The sequence below is a fragment of the Perca fluviatilis genome, chromosome 1 (genome assembly GCF_010015445.1).
Source record: "Perca fluviatilis chromosome 1, GENO_Pfluv_1.0, whole genome shotgun sequence".
Taxonomy (NCBI): domain Eukaryota; kingdom Metazoa; phylum Chordata; class Actinopteri; order Perciformes; family Percidae; genus Perca; species Perca fluviatilis.
In genome coordinates, this window is record NC_053112.1 from 1,604,789 (window position 1) to 1,621,771 (window position 16,983).

The 16,983-nt window shown below is 43.6% G+C and overlaps 2 pseudogenes; one reads left to right on the forward strand and one right to left on the reverse strand.

Annotated features, from left to right (window-relative positions):
- Positions 1–7,467: 7,467 nt before the first annotated feature.
- LOC120560865 lies at positions 7,468–10,813 on the forward strand (annotated as a pseudogene).
- Positions 10,814–11,912: 1,099 nt separating this feature from the next.
- On the reverse strand, positions 11,913–16,972 carry LOC120566549 (annotated as a pseudogene).
- Positions 16,973–16,983: the final 11 nt, after the last annotated feature.

Sequence of the window (16,983 nt, forward strand, 5' to 3'; positions counted from 1 at the left end):
AAAAAGGTGTTTGACGCAAAGTAGCGCAGGCAACAAGGGAACACAATTAGAAGCGCAAAACACTCTGACGAAACAACGCACGAATATATATCAACACAGGAGCCAGACATTTCAGCCACAAATTTAGGGCTCCAGCCAGGTTTACAGCTGACTAAACCACTATATATTTTTGAAGACATTTGAGATGTACAATGCCCGCTATCTCTGCACTGGGTTGTTGTTTGTGGTTGGTGTAGTGCGTGGTAGTTACCAAGGCGGTATGTAGAGTTCAAACATATGCTGTGTTCAGGCAACCCGGCGTTGTACAAATTTTGCCAACCTTCCTCAGCGAAGTGCAAAGTTCTTGAACGTTAGCCAAACCCCAATGCTAAACCCGTGTAGTTACTACCCGCGGACCTCAGAGCAGATGGATTTGTACTCCCAGTTAACGGTTTTAACGTCACACACACATAAACAACAATGGCGACCCCTGTTGATGCTGTGCGGTGATTAACGGTGAGAAATAGAAATAAATAGACATAAATAAGCAACGTAAAGTAATTCTGCACATTGTAATCAAAACAATACACATACGATTGTGTACTACTTAGGGGTGTCACAATTCTCCAAATCCTCGATTCGATTACATTTTCGATTCTAAGGTCACAATTCGTTTCTCGATTTTTACTTCTTCTTTTTTTTAAGCACAGGTTGCTATGCCATTTTTAGACTATGGTTATGGTTGAAGACGACGGTAGTAGCGCTACCTTGAAGGCTTGGTTGGGGGCTTAAAACACCATCGAGCCAGCACAGCAGCTGAGCAGAACGATAGCAAATAGGGCGACTCGGGCAGTCCGCTAAATTCTTGTTCTCTCTAATATAACCAATATAAGCTGCTCTGTTTAGGCTACAAAACGTGCATGCAGGCTAAAATTCAACAGTGCGGTTTTGTTGGGATAAAGCTATAAGCAGAAGGAATATCCGCTAGCTGCTAGGCTAATGTGCAATGGTAAACACACAGAATATGGCACACGCACATAGCAGAGCTTGCATACTGTGGCTTTTTGGTCGACAACGCGAACGTTGTCAACACAACTCACTGGAAATCAAAAATAATTCCACACTTTCACACACTTCAGTGAGAGAGGAGGGGGCTCAAGTTCTGTCGATGCGTCTCCTGCATCTGCAGTTGCCGTGCTGTCTTCTGATTGGCTGGTACCTAAGTTACAGGAGGTTGACTGACCCGCAGCACTTAAACACGTGTTTTTTATCCCGCTTGACAAGCCGACCGGACATGACATGGGGGCGTGGTAGTATCGACGATTCCATTTTTTTATTCGATATTCAAGATTGTGACTTCATTTCAATCGATTTCGACACCCTTAGAACTACTACAGGTTATGTTTATTAAATGGAGCACAAATTATGTCGCCGATTTGAAATCGCTAGTATCAGTTTGCGCTAGCTGATCTCAGCATTAGGTAGCCGCAAGCAAACGCTAGCTAATGCTAGCTAGAAGGTTTGTTGTGACTTTGCCTGAAACACTACCGAGTCGTGAGTTGTGACTTGAAGTCGTAACTTACGGGTTAAAATTGTGTTTGGAACGCAGCGATAGACTAGTCTGAAACTATCTATAATTAGGTTGGAGTTTACGTGCTACTAACATTTTAAGGGTTGCACCAGCTGAAAAAGTTCGAAGGCACAAGTTAAAACCTAAATCTTACACATCACCTTGGTGTATGTAAAGTCCTCTGTAAGATAGAGGTTCTCATAGCGTATCGTTTTAACTTGAAGAAGTAAGAGGAGTGACCAACTATTTAGCTCCAGCAAAGCATTGTCTATATATATATATATATATATATATATATATATATATATATATATATATATATATATATATATATACTGTCAAACAGTTCATATTCTCTAGCTGCTTCACAATAAAAGCCTCCCACTAGTTTTCTTGTGGAAAGGTTTTATTGTGAAACAGCCAGAGGAAATAAAGGAAGCAGTATGCAATTAGTAAACAGACAGAAAACCACAGATATTCAGTTCCCAGTTAAAAGGCTTGTTGCGTAGCTGTTAGTGATGTTTAGAAGTCAGAGAGACTAAATCTGTTCAGATTACAGATCATCTACAGTCTGTTGGTAATTAAAATCAGCAACAGATCACATGTAGAGCATTTTGACAGCTACTCTGTCATAATAAAAACAACTGGAGACTGTGTACAATCTGATATATGGGTGTGATAACATTATTTTAAATCACAATCGGACCACAGTGTTTCTGTCCCTTCCTGTTCAGCCTGAAGGCTTCTGGAATCATAGACAGTGTATATATAGGCTGGAAAAGGCTGAAAGCTAGGGCTGAAATGATTCCTCAAATAACTCGAATAATTCGATTACAAAAAATGCTCGAAGCAAAATTCTTTGCCGAAGCTTCGTTAAATCAATGTAATTAAGGTTGTACGGCTCACTGTGTTTCCGTACGGAGGATTATTACTAAGCGCACAAGAGGTTTGCGCTTCTGCGGATCCAAGACTGGCCCAGATTACAAAATGAAGGAAAGCGAAAATAGCGAGGGTCTAAAAGGGAGAGACGAAGCGAAAAACGACAGAAAGTTTGGGATCATTTCAAGTTGCAAACATGCTGCTACATCACCTCTATAACAAACCTCCAGTGTACTCATCCATTCCACGGAGCCAACCCGACACAAGGTAGCTAACGTCTGCTGCTCTCGTCCACCGCGCTGTTTACACAGCTAGCCTATAGCATGCTACTCTGCTAATAGCAATGTTTTACACAACTAGCCTACAGAATGCTACTCTGCTAATAGCGATGTTTACACAACTAGCCTACAGCATGCTACTCTGCTAATAGCAATGTTTTACACAACTAGCCTACAGCATGCTACTCTGCTAATAGCGCTGTTTACACAACTAGCCTACAGCATGCTACTCTGCTAATAGCGCTGTTTTACACAACTAGCCTACAGAATGCTACTCTGCTAATAGCGATGTTTTACACAACTAGCCTACAGAATGCTACTCTGCTAATAGCGATGTTTTACACAACTAGCCTACAGCATGCTACTCTGCTAATAGCGATATTTTACCAACAAGCTAAAACGAAAGCTGTCGGTTTGTAGTGTAACTTTTTATTAGTTTGCTTCTAATCTTTGGAAATGTAGCTGCTGCTGGAGACAAACCGGCTCCTCCCCCCAGCATGGCTGCTTAATATGCACGTGAATGACGTCATCATGCATTCTTTATTCTTTCTCCTCACCATAGATATAGCTACGCTCATCACTGTGTATTAGGCTTCTGAAAATGTGTCCCCCAGAACAGTGTAGTTGAATAGCCCTGCTATAAACCCTCTGGTCAGTGAACAGCTCTTTTGCATATCCAGTGCAAAGAGCCAGAAGAAATAAGGGGAATGGGGTGAAAAATATTAACATTTCGGCCACCAAAAATGCACTATTGTAATGTATTTCTTTTTTTTAAGGGTCTTGGAATTTGGCAATAAAATGTTTTGCTTTTTCTAAAAAAGGAAACCTGACTTTTGTATATATACAAGCTACAGGTTTCCTTTTTTTTAGTAAAAAAAAAAAAAAAGTATTTACTATTGCCGCTTACTAAGTATTTCTTACTAAGTGTTTTCTTACTCGATTAATCGATGGAATAATCGGTAGAATATTTGATTACTAAAATAATCGATAGCTGCAGCCCTAGTGAAAACTGTCCAACTAGAGAGCTGATTTTGTCCCCCGGCTGCTGCCGCCTGCTCTCGTCTACTTTACAGGCGAGGTGCAGTTCATCTAGAACGAGCCTAATAATGCTCCTGTGTCCAAGTTTTATCAAAGAACAGCACAGCTACTTGAACACATTACATTTCCTCCAGCTGCTTCACATTAAAAGCCTCCCACTTGTTCTCTGTTTGAAAGCTTTTATTGTGAAACAGCCAGAGAAGGTAGAGGAAGCTGTGTTCATAAAGCGATCCGTAAACAGTAACAATAGCAGTAAAGTAGGAAGTAATCTAAACTCCAGTACTGAGACCTGACACAGAGAGACTGTTTAAAGCTGTTAAAGTGGACTACTGTATAGTGGGCCTGCGGACAAACAGCCATAGTTATATTGTTACCAATTTCACAAGAAATGAAAAGAGAGGAACTTGCTGCCTGAGTAGAGCTGAAGTTTAGTGTTAATCCTGGTTGTAGAAAGTGTAAATGTGATCAGCTGTACTCACCAGTGTTTGGCAGAGACTCTGCTGTGTTGTTGAGAAAGACCTGATGAAGTCAGTTTGAGTTTTCTTTCAGAGAGAAACAGAGTCTTGTCTCTACTGCAGCGTGGCTGACACTCTGACAAACTTCACTTTTTTTCTGGAGTGTGACGTTGAAGCTCTCCTCTTTCCAGTGTTGCTCCTCCTCTTACTGCAGCTCTAGTGTTAGGTTCCCTCCCTCTGATTTACACGGTTATTGTGAAATACCAGGATGTTGTCTGGTTAATATGGAGCAAAGGTGTGTCTTTATCTAACAGGTGGGAGGAGGAAGGTGTGTGAGAAGGTGTTGCTTATACCTTTATAGGCCTTTCGCACAGCAGACATGTTGACATGTCATAGTAGGAACAGCACAGGTGTATCCAAAAAAAGGTGTACGAACCCTGAATCTTATCACCAAACAATAATACTAATAATGAACCAAAACCCTTTTCAGACCAAATAGAAACATGTAATAACCTTTCATACCCGGTGTAATAATGACTCATATTGTGTTCTGTAGACACTATAGACATGTAATAACCTTTTATACCCGGTGTAATAACGACTCATATTGTGTTCTGTAGACACTATAAACATGTAATAACCTTTCATACTGGTGTTATGACTCATATTGTGTTCTGTAGACACTATAGACATGTAATAACCTTTTATACCCGGTATAATAACGACTCATATTATGTTCTGTAGACACTATAGACATGTAATAGACCTTCAGCTGTGTTCAGACCAGGCACGGTGTTATGGGTGGGCCCTGACGGGCCTAGGCCCACCCACTTTTCAACAGGCCCACCCAAAACATTTCCTCAAAAAACATTAATTAATTAATATATTATAATTTGGTGAAGAATTATTAAAAATCGGCAATCTCATAATTTGTGCTAAAATTGTCTAAATGTTTAGTTTTCAAAAACAATTTAAAAAAACGGTCATGTCTATTTTATGTTTCTGCGCAAGTTCAGCAGACAGTGAGGTTCGGATCGGATGTAGCTTGTCGGTATGCTAGGCTAGCTCCATATGAGAGTGTGAAAATCATTTCCAGTAAAGGACAAGGTTGCAACAGCTATTGTTTAGGTACCTTAAACGCGTACAAAACGGTCTCAGAGTCATCGCTGCAACCAGGAGATGAAGGAGAGCTGAGATCCTAACGCCCTAGCGTACATCTTTGTCGCGCCCCCGCAGGTATGCTTACGCTGCCAGCGGTTAAGCTGCGACCAGCGCCCGGTGCTATAGCCTTTGCCTCTGCGTCGTGAAGTGGATATAGCCCCTATGCATATAGCCATGTGGATCGGTCTTCCGTGGATGAGCCCGCAACTCAACCAATGCTAAAGTATCCGGTTTACTTCTTCTGCTGAGTTTAATTGAGTAGGACCGCCAGAGGATAACAGTAAGGTATGTGGCTACTCTGCCTGTATTGTATTATTCGTTATATGAGATATATGGATTAAAATAATCAATTCATAACCCGCTACAAAAGCGTACAGCGGCAGTTCTATTTCTATAACAGCTTGTTACTGTTGTCAAGTTGTTGTTCCCTCATGGTTTTCTCTTGTTATGGCCAATAATGCTTTAGGGCTATTAATGCGATTTATTTATTTTTGTTAAACATGTTTTTAACATGAATCATCACACCAAAGTAAGGAAATAACCTGAGTCTTGTTTTACATGACAGATGACGTTGTCAATGAACATGTTCTGTGGCCGAGTATTGATTGAAACTGTCGGGCAGTGTTGTTGATCTGTATATTGTTGAAAACTTAAAACAGTTGAAAAGAATTGTGAAATATTCGGCCTCATATTAGATGCCGAAATATTAGATTCCTGATCACTTTTACAGTCTATAGGCCTTAGGTTAGGAGAGAGATGCGCTATAGCACAGCCAGGTATGGTGGTAATGGAGATTCCAAAGCGCTCTTCTTTTGGGCAGAACCAAGGAGAGCGATCGCGGATAGGTCCGTCCTTTGCACCGAAACTTTTTACAATGCAACAACATATAAATAGCATCAAGCTATTACAATCTTTATTATGTAAGCACATATAATATATATAATATAACAGTATATTAGCCAGTCATTTTTATTAGGTTAAACAGGGATTTGATAACGTTTTTAATTCAAGGCCCACCAACAATTGGTCTGGCCCATCCAAAACTGGAATCCTGGCGCCCGTGCCTGGTTCAGACCAGAGAGTGAAGTGATCTGCAGATTTTGGCAGAGTTGTGCAGCGGTGGGAGTGTCACTGATGTGTGTGTGTGTGTGTGTGTGTGTGTTTGTGTGTGTGTATGTATGTATGTGTATGTGTATGTGTATGTGTATGTGTATGTGTATTTGTGTTTGTGTGTGTGTGTGTGTGTGTGTGTGTGTGTTAGGCACACAGGGCGTGTGTGATGCGTCAGTGCAGTAGTACTGGGATAGTAGTGTCCGTAGTTTAGTAGTTATTGCATGCTGCATGCTGTTTCTGCTTGCTACAGTCTGCTTACAGCTACTGCCACCGACTAGCCCCTTGTGCAAAGGGGCAAAAGAGGAGCAGAGATCGTAGAGTCTCTTCCTGTCGGTACACAGCCTCTCCACCGCCAAGACTCCTACAGTGCCTCCTCTCGCCGCCACACGGTTACTGGGCCCCTAGCGGACCCAGGCTGAACTGTAGGGGATCTCGAGACAGCAGTGGGCCCCAGAGGCGTGGTGTGCAGGTCCACCAAGCAGTGGATATGCCCTGGCACCCGCCAACCACTGTCCCAGCTATGGGCAAATAGTCCCACTGCCTTGTGGGGTAGCCTACAGAGGCAAAGGCTAAGGGAGCACACCCTGAAAAAAGACACAAGACCTCAACGGCAGAACAGGCGGAGGATGGTGGCTTACTTAAGTGGAGCATCATAACGGCTGGGAAGGCGGATGAAGGCTGCAGCAGGGACGGGTCCCCAGTTGTCTTGGACTCCATGCCACTGGACTCTGACCCAGACCTGCCAAGGACTGTGTGGTGGCTGTCGGTGCACCAGCCTCCCCCGTTAAACAACGCCACGCCACAGGCGTCCTCTACAGGGATCCACCCTACCACCTCGGATAAAGTCCTATGGCGACCAGCAAAGTGGCAACCGGGGCAGGTTTGTGTAGTCTGGAAGTCCCTAGTCATGAGCTGGCACATCAGGCGATGGGTGTTAGAGTCAGTCGCTGGGCTCTTGGAATGAGGCAGAAGAGCTCTTCGGCAGCTACACCCCATGACTAAGCAGCCCTATTTAGGATCCGCTCTGCTTACCCCACATGGGGAAGGGGCTAGAAAAGGTGCCTTAAAAATAGCCTGCCTTATAACCTCCCGACTGGATTACCGCGTCCAGAGGGGAACACCTAATTGCGGTCAGAAACAAAAGAAATTTAAATTTAATTTTGGAGCCTGGAATGTGCGCACTCTGATGGACAGCACCTCCAGTGACAGACCTGAGAGACGAACCGCCATCATTGCCAGAGAACTGCAGAGATGCCGGATTGATATAGCTGCTCTCTCCGAAACCCGACGGGCAGGTGAAGGGCAGCTGAAGGAGGAAGAAAGGTGGCTACACTTTCTTCTGGAAAGGAAAGCCAGCCGATGAGGCTAGAAACCATGGAGTTGGACTTGCCATCAAAAACCAGCTTGTCAACCACCTCTCCGAACTTCCTGTGGGGATCAGTGAGCGCCTCATGACTCTCCGTCTGGTGTTGACCAACAACCAGACAGCGACAGTAATGAGCGCCTATGCCCCTACCCTAGACTCCGGCGTTGAGGGAAAAGAAGCCTTCTACGCCTGCCTGGAAGAAACCCTGTCAAAAATCCCCAGGGAGGACAAGATCATTCTCCTTGGAGACTTTAATGCTAGGGTTAGGCCGGGACCAACACCTCTGGAAGAGCACTATTGGCAAGGAGGGCATTGGTAACATCAACTCCAACGGAGTGCTGCTTCTGAGTAAGTGCGCTCCAGCACAACCTCGTCATCACCAACACTCTCTATCGACAGAAAAACAAATTTAAGGTATCTTGGAGGCACCCTCGCTCCAAGCAATGGCACCTCATTGACTATGTCATTGTAAGAGCAAAGGGACCGCTGTGATGTGAACATCACAAGGGCCATGATAGACTCTGATAACTGCTGGACAGACCACCGCCTCATCCGATCCACAATGGCCATCAAACTTAAAAAGAGGAGGAGGATTCAGAAGAAGCAGACCCGGCCAAGACTGAACCTAGACAGCCTGAATGAAACTGCCACCCAGCAGCTACTTCAGGACTCTCTTGAGGAAAGTCTTCAGCAAGAATATCCTGATGACATCCGAAGAGCACTGGGGCCTTCTCAAATCCACCATCCATTACTCATGTGAATCCACCCTTGGGTATCAGTCCAGGAAACATCAGGACTGGTTTGATGAAAATGACACTGAGATAGAACAACTTATCTCTAGAAAACGAAAAGCCTTCCGAGTGTGGCAAAATGATATAACATGTGAGGCCAAAGGGGAAGCACTCCAGAGCCAAGGCTGATGTTCAGAGATTGATGAGGGAGCTCAAGAACAACTGGTGGACAGAAAAGTCTCTAAAACTCCAGAGACTGGCAGATTCAGGTGACACTAGAGGTTTTTTCACTGCCACTAAGGCTGTCTATGGCCCTAGCCATCGCGGCTTAAATCCCCTGCGGCTCAAAAGATGGACAGACTCTTTTAAAGACAATGACTCCATCAACGCCGTTGGAAGGAGCATTTTCAGGAACTTTTAAACCGTAACAGCTCAGCCGAACCAGACATCGACCACATCCCGCAGAGTCCCATCAAAGAAGACATGGGGGAACCTCCTACCCTAACTGAGGTTCACAATGCCATCAGGAATCTCCAGGAACAACAAGGCCGCTGGTCCTGATGGGATCACCCGCGGAGATCTTAAAGGAAGGAGGACCAAAGCTTTGGCACCACATTCACAATCTACTCATCAAGGTCTGGGAAAGGGAAGAGCTCCCCTCAGAGCTCCGGGATGCCCAAATTGTTACCATATTCAAGAAAGGGGACAAGGCTGAGTGTGGTAACTACAAGGGCATCTCGCTCTTGTCAACAACAGGCAAAATCACCGGCTCGCGTGTCCTTGCCAACCGCCTGCTACCACTATCTGATGAGGTACTCCCTGAATCACAGTGCGGCTTCCGCCCATCTAGGGTAACAACTGACATGATCTTTTCTGTTCGCCAACTACAAGAAAAGTGTCGGGAACAAGGACTGCCTCTGTACATGGCCTTTATAGACTTGACAAAGGCCTTTGACTCCGTGGATCGTCAGGCACTGTGGAGCATACTGGCAAAGTATGGATGTCATGACAAATACATCGTGTACTGAGGCTACTGCATGACGGCATGTCAGCCACAGTGCTCAACAGTGGCTTTGAATCTGAGCCCTTTATTGTAGAAACTGGGGTCAAACAGGGATGTATCATTGCTCCCACCCTTTTTACCATCTTCATTGCAGCCATACTCCACCTTACAGGTCAAGAGTTGCCACAGGGGATTCCAATCCTTTACAGGACGACGGCAGGCTATTCAACCTTAACAGGTTTAAAGCCAAGAGCAAAGTCAGAAATACCACCATTATGGAGCGGCACCGATGATACGCCATTGTAGCACTCTCTCCTGAAGACCTCCAGGGCATTCTGAATGCCTTTGCCAAGGCATACAGAGCCCTGGGTTTGGCTATGAACATCAAGAAAACGCAGGTTTTGTATCAACCATCACCCAACCAGCCATCACTTCAGCCCATCTTCAAAGTGGATAACACCACTCTGGAAAGCGTGGAACACTTCCCCTACCTTGGCAGCATTCTCCGTCCAAAGCCGATATAGACTCTGAGGTTAACCATCGCCGGCAGGCTGTGCCAGCCGGAGCCTATGCCAAACTCAGGACAAGAGTCTTTGATGACCGAGACCTGAGGGCTCAAACCAAGCTCCTGGTCTATAGAGCTGTGATTCTCCCAACTCTGCTGTATGGAGCAGAATCCTGGACCACCTACAGCAGACACCTAAGAACCCTGGAACTGTTCAATCAAAGAGCCCTAAGAAAAATCTTGAGGATCAACTGGGAAGACAGACGCACAAACTCCAGCATTCTGGAGGAAACTAATATGCCCAGCATCACTACCATCATAATGCAGCACCAGCTCCGATGGACAGGACATGTCATCCGCATGCCCAACAACCGTCTCCCAAAACAGATCCTCTACTCCCAGCTAAAAGAAGGACAGCGAGCCCCTGGTGGGCCAAAGAAACGCTTTAAGGACAATATTAAGACCAGCCTGAAAAAGTTTAACATCATGTCCGGCGACTGGGAGAATCTAGCATTGAACAGGGACCACTGGAGAAAAGCTGTGCAGGAAGGTGCAGCACACCATGAAACAGAACTCCGCCGTGCCGCAGAAACAAAGCGGCAACACCGCAAGGACAAACAGAGACAGGCTCCACCAACACCACCACACACCACTTCAACCTTCCAATGCCCACATTGCAGCAGAATCTGTGGATCACGGATCGGCCTTTACAGCCACATGAGGATCCACAAATAAGACAACCTGACAGAGAGGACAGTCATACTCGTTTGGTGACCGCCAAAGGATGGAATCATCCATCCTTGTTATTTTGGTAAATACAATTATGTGGTTAAAAAGAAACCACTTTACTCTTATTTTTTATTTCTTTATGTGACTGTATGTCTTGTATCACTTGTGGTTTCTTGAATTGTTCCACATTGAAATAAAAAAATTAAATAAAAATAAAACCAGATTTCTGATATATACATATATAGAAATTTTGATAAAAGGAGCTGAAAAAAAAAGGTGAGACCGAATTATCCTCCACAATCACTGCTGGTGGAAACAAACATGTCAACTGGTTTATTTTACAGTTTTCATTTTTACAATCACATATTTACAGATTTCTTTGACTTATAAACCATCTTACCCACAAAACAAACCAAAAATAACCAAAGTGACTAATAATGAACCAAAACACTTTTCAGACAAAATAGAAACATTCATTAACCTTTTATACACGGTATAATAACAACACATATTGTGTTCTGTAGACACTATAGACATGTAATAGAATTTAAGCTGCGTTCAGACCAAAGAAAGTGATCTGCAGATTTTTGGCAGAGTTGTGCAGCAGTGGGAGTGTCACTGAAACAGCCTGTTTGTGTGACTTCCCAATGTAGCACAAGTACACTTTATATTTCACACTCACTGTTTTCTGTCAGATGGTCTATAGATCTCGACATTTCCGACTGAACTTGAAGGCATCTTTATTTCCCGGAGAAAGAGAGAAAGAAAAGAGATGAGCGAGATATAGCGAAGTGCTTTGTTGTTGCAGGAAACATTCGGAGGGACTGAGAGAAACAGTCAGCTGTTCCAAAAACTCCGGGCAGTTCACAGCCTGTGTTTGGTCTTTTAAAACGTTCCGTGGCAGAGATAGAGGCAGTGATGTTTCCTGTTTCCTGTACGGGACTCTCACACGCCTCAAAACACTCTGACAACTCTGATCTCTGTTACATGATTGGCCACTGCAGCGTGATGACAGGGTTGCGTTCTCTCAAAAAGTTGAGTCGGTCTCAAACTTTTCACCGCTGTGTTTTTTCCATCTTCCCCTGTGGCAACCCACTACCCCCAATTAATATGTATGGAAAGACCTGCATTTATTGTGGATGCAGACTGACTCTTAAATGAAGGTGTCTTTTGAAACTGATTTCTTCTGGAAGTTAAAATAAATGTCTGTGGATTTAACAGAGGTTTTTAAAAAAATAGATATTCTGATGCAGTGTTGAAGAGATGAATGCATTAAATTAATTTGTTGACTGTGTAATGGAATACATATAATTAAGTCTTAACAATGAAGTGTACATCAATCACCACATTAAAAGATAGAAAATAAGATCTAAACTAATTATTAACATTTGTTTCCCTGGATGAAAATAAATAAATCAAAGTTAAGTGATTAGTTTACTCTGACAGGAGAGATGATCAGAGGGGCAGAGTTTTTACCACCATCATTACAGTCGGGACTAAAGTATGGGAAGATTTTCTCAGTAAAGGAGCAGCCAGTAAAGGAGTAGATAAGAGCTGCAGCATCTACGTCATGAAAGGAGACCAGACCCTCCTCATAATCCACAAACACCCCCACCTTCTGAGGAGGAGACTTCAGAGAGAGAAGGACTGAAGGGTCATCAAGAGCTTCGTACTCATTTCCAATTCTCAACCATATAGTCCAGTAACCATCCTCAGGGCTCAGTGGGATGTTTTCCTTCCTGTTGACCGACTCTCTGGCCACTCCTAAATTCCATTCAGTCTTTCCTTTAACTTCAACCTCAAAGTAAAATCTGCCTGAAGAGAAACTCTGCTTTCCTAAAACACAACAACAATCAGAAAATCTCTCTGGGTTGTCTGGGAGATTCTTCGTCACATCACTATCATTCACTTGTTTGCCATCGTCAGACAGGATGAGATCAGGATGTGCTGTATCAGGATCAAGAGTCACATCCACTGCATACTGCTGGACCCTCTTCAGCTCAGACTCAAGCAGCTTCTTCATCTCTTTACTGAGTGTCTCCTCTAGCTGAGCCACAGCTCTCACCACAGTCCCCTCATATGATGATGGACAGACGCTGACCTCTGTCCAGTCCTTGGTGGGTGGAGGTTGTTGGATGTTTAGGGACTGGACACTCTGGAGAAGATGGAGGTGGTCTTCAGAGCGTAACACCTGCTCCACCTCAGTGCTTCTCTTCATCAGCTCAGAGATTTCCTGTTCCAGCTCTTTGATGAAAGCTTCGGCCTGTTTTTCTGTTGTTTTCTGCTTCTCTTTGATCGTGTTGATGAGCTCATTCAGGCCTCTCTCAACAGACTCCTTCAGAGAAGTGAAGACCTGAACACCTTCTGCTATCTCTCTGTCTGCATCTTCCTCACTGAGGTCGACTGAGTGTTTGATCTCCTGAATCTTCAGTCGTCTCTTCTGGATCATCTGCTGAATTTCAGCCTCTGTCTTCCCCAGCTCGGCCTTCTTTCCTTCATATTCTTCTTTCAGAGGAACAACATCATGCGTCTTGTGGTCTGAATAAGGGCAGAGCATGCAGACACATGTCTGGTCGGTCTTACAGAACAGCTCCAGAGGTTTATCGTGCTTCATACACATCCTGTCTTCTAGCTTCTCCACAGGGTCGATCAGCTGATGTCTTTTCAGACCTGACATGGTCAGATGAGGCTCCAGGTGAGTCTCACAGTAGGAGGCCAGACACACCAGGCAGGACTTCAGGGCCTTCAGTTTGGTTCCAGTGCAGACGTCACAGGGAACTTCTCCTGGTTTGGACACTTGTTGCTCTGAGCTGCTGCTGCTGGCTTTCTGTTGAGCTGACTGTCGGAACTGAGCGACCATCTCAGAGATGAAAGTGTTGACTCTCAAATCAGGTCTTGTGGTAAAACCCCTCCTTACAGATGGGACAAAGGCACCTGTTACTAGTATTCCAGTGTTCAGTGATGCAGTTCTTGCAGAAGTTGTGTCCACATGGTATGGTTACAGGATCAGTGAACACATCCAGACAGATGGAGCACAGAAACTGATCTTCAGATTGCAGATAGTTTGCAGCAGCCATATCTACACATAGTGTGAAAGCAAAGAAAACAACATATTCAAAATACATTTTTAAAGTATAAAAAAGTGTTTTGTCTTGCACTGAACTGTGAGCAACAAGGAACATTTAAATCATTCTAACAAAGTCAAGCTAGGGAGCTTGACTTTGTTAGAATGATGTTGATAAAACAGCACTGAATATATCCACACAGGGGCGGAGCCAGACATTGTAAAAATGTGGGGCTCAGCCCGGTTTACCCGGCTAAATGCACTATATATTTTAAAGGTCCCATGTCATAAACATTTTCACTTTATGAGGTTTTTAACATTAATATGAGTCCCCCCCATCCTGCCTATGGTCAGTGGCTAGAAATGGTGATAGGTGTAAACCGAGCCCTGGGTATCCTGCTCTGCCTTGCAGAAAATGAAAGCTCAGATGGACCAATCAGGAATCTTCTCCTTATGAGGTCATAAGGTGTCACGACTTGAGAATTAGAGGACCCAAAAGCACACACCAAACAAACAGAGTCCCAACTGCAGAGGGCAAAAACTTCTTCCAGAATGTTGAGCAAACGAGAACAGGGAACCCAAAAAACCAAAGTAGTCCAAAAACCAGGAACCTGAGACAAAAAGGAAATCCAGGGAGCACAGAACTCGACTGAAGCTGACACTACAAAAACAAAATGATCTGACACAGGACAAGTATTAGGTGACCACTAAGGCCTATATAAAAGAGACTTCAGATACAGTATTAGGTGACCACTAAGGCCTATATAAAAGAGACTTCAGATACAGTATTAGGGGACCACTAAGGTCTATATAAAAGAGACTTCAGATACAGTATTGGGGGACCACTAAGGCCTATATAAAAGAGACTTCAGATACAGTATTAGGGGACCACTAAGGCCTATATAAAAGCATCCAAAAAGCAGCATGTCATAAGACCTTTAAGACATTTGAGATAATAGATTGCCTAAATATCTGTACTGGGTTGCACCCCCCTATGGGGAAGTTCAAACATAGACTAGTTTGAACCTATCTTTAATTAGGTTGGAGTTTACATGCTACTAACATTTTAAGGGTTGCACAGCTCTAAGGCATGAGTTAAAACTCACATCTTACAACTTGCCTTGGTGGATGTAAAGTCCTCTGTAAGATAGAGGTTGTCATAGCGTATCGTTTTAACAGGTGGTATAACTTGAAGAATTAAGAGTGTGAAATGTTTGTTTAAAGCACTTGAATAAGAAATTCATGGTGTTTAGTTTAAAACAGTCTAAATGAAAGGAAATTGTAAGATTAAAACTCACTATTTACATTTACTTGATTTAGAGCTGATAATTGAAAAGGTACACAACCATTTAACAGTAATTTAGTTTTACTCGAACCGTCACAGAAAGTGCTTTTATTTTGAAGTAGTGTACAGGAAAGTTGTCTGTTGTGTACTCTTGCTAGTTTATACTTAGATGAACGTGAGACGCTAGATGCAAAACATGTCCGGTCAAGTTTAAGTTGTTCTTTCTTGTGTGTAAAACTGCAACATATTGAACAGTAAATGTTCACAGTAAAAGACAAGTGTTCTTGGTCGTCATTCGAAGCCATTCCACTACACCAACTATTTAGCTTCAGCAAAGCATTATCAGTATCTATATATTGTCAAACATTTAATATTCTCTAGCTGCTTCACAATAAAAGCCTCCCACTAGTTTTCTTGTTTAAAGCTTTCATTGTGAAACAGCCAGAGGAAATAGAGGAAGCAGTGTGCAATCAGTAAACAGACAGAAAACCACAGAAATTCAGTTCCAAGGTAAAAGGTTTGATCGAGATGAGCCAGGTCTGCGCAGAATCGATCGCGGCGATCGCCCGCCCAATGCATGCTGGGTAGATTTGTGTCTGACTTGATCCCGCTTCGCTCTGACGTCATGCACACGTGGACAACGATGACCTCACGACATCAAAGGCGGCCGGTTTTTTTAGAGCCAGGCCGCGCGGTTCTCTCCACCGACTGCAAGACCCAGGCGGACCCAGGGGCATGCTGGGAAAAACGGCCTCTCAGCTGATCTAACAGCTGATTGGTTCAGAATCGACTCAACATGATGACGTTTTATATAAACTTTTTATTGATTATGAATCGGAGGGATTTTAACTGCTATTTGTCTGATTTAAAGGCTTATTCTGAACAGAACACATGTTGTGTGGCTGATAGTGATGTTTAGAAGTCAGAGAGACTAAATCTGTTCAGATTACAGATCATCTACAGTCTGTTGGTAATTAAAATCAGCAACAGATCACATGTAGAGCATTTTGACAGCTACTCTGTCATAATAAAACAACTGGAGACTGTGTACAATCTGATATATGGGTGTGATAACATTATTTTAAATCACAATGGGACCACAGTGTTTCTGTCACTTCCTGTTCAGTCTGAAGGCTGCTGGAATCATAGACAGTGTATATATCGGCTGGAAACGGCTGAAACTGTCCGACTAGAGAGCTGATTTTTGTCCCCCCGGCTGCTGCCGCGCTCTCGTCTACTTTACAGGCGAGGCGCAGTTCATCTAGAACGAGCCTAATAAGGCGCTTGTGTCGCAAGTTTTATCAAAGAACAGCACAGCTACTTGAACACATTACATTTCCTCCAGCTGCTTCACATTAAAAGCCTCCCAACTGGTTCTCTGTTTGAAAGCTTTTATTGTGAAACAGCCAGAGAAGATAGAGGAAGCTGTGTTCATGAAGCGATCTGTAAACAGTAACAATAGCAGTAAAGTAGGAAGTAATCTAAACTCCAGTCCTGAGAACTGACACAGAGAGACTGTTTAAAGCTGTTAAAGTGGTCTACTGTATAGTGGGCCTGCAGACAAACAGCCATAGTTATATTGTTACCAATTTCACAAGAAATTAAAAGAGAGGAACTTGCTGCCTGAGTAGAGCTGAAGTTTAGTGTTAATCCTGGTTGTAGAAAGTGTAAATGTGATCAGCTGTACTCACCAGTGTTTGGCAGAGACTCTGCTGTGTTGTTGAGAAAGACCTGATGAAGTCAGTCTGAGTTTTCTTTCAGAGAGAAACAGAGTCTTGTCTCGACTGCAGCGTGGCCGACACTCTGACAAACTTCACTTTCATTTCT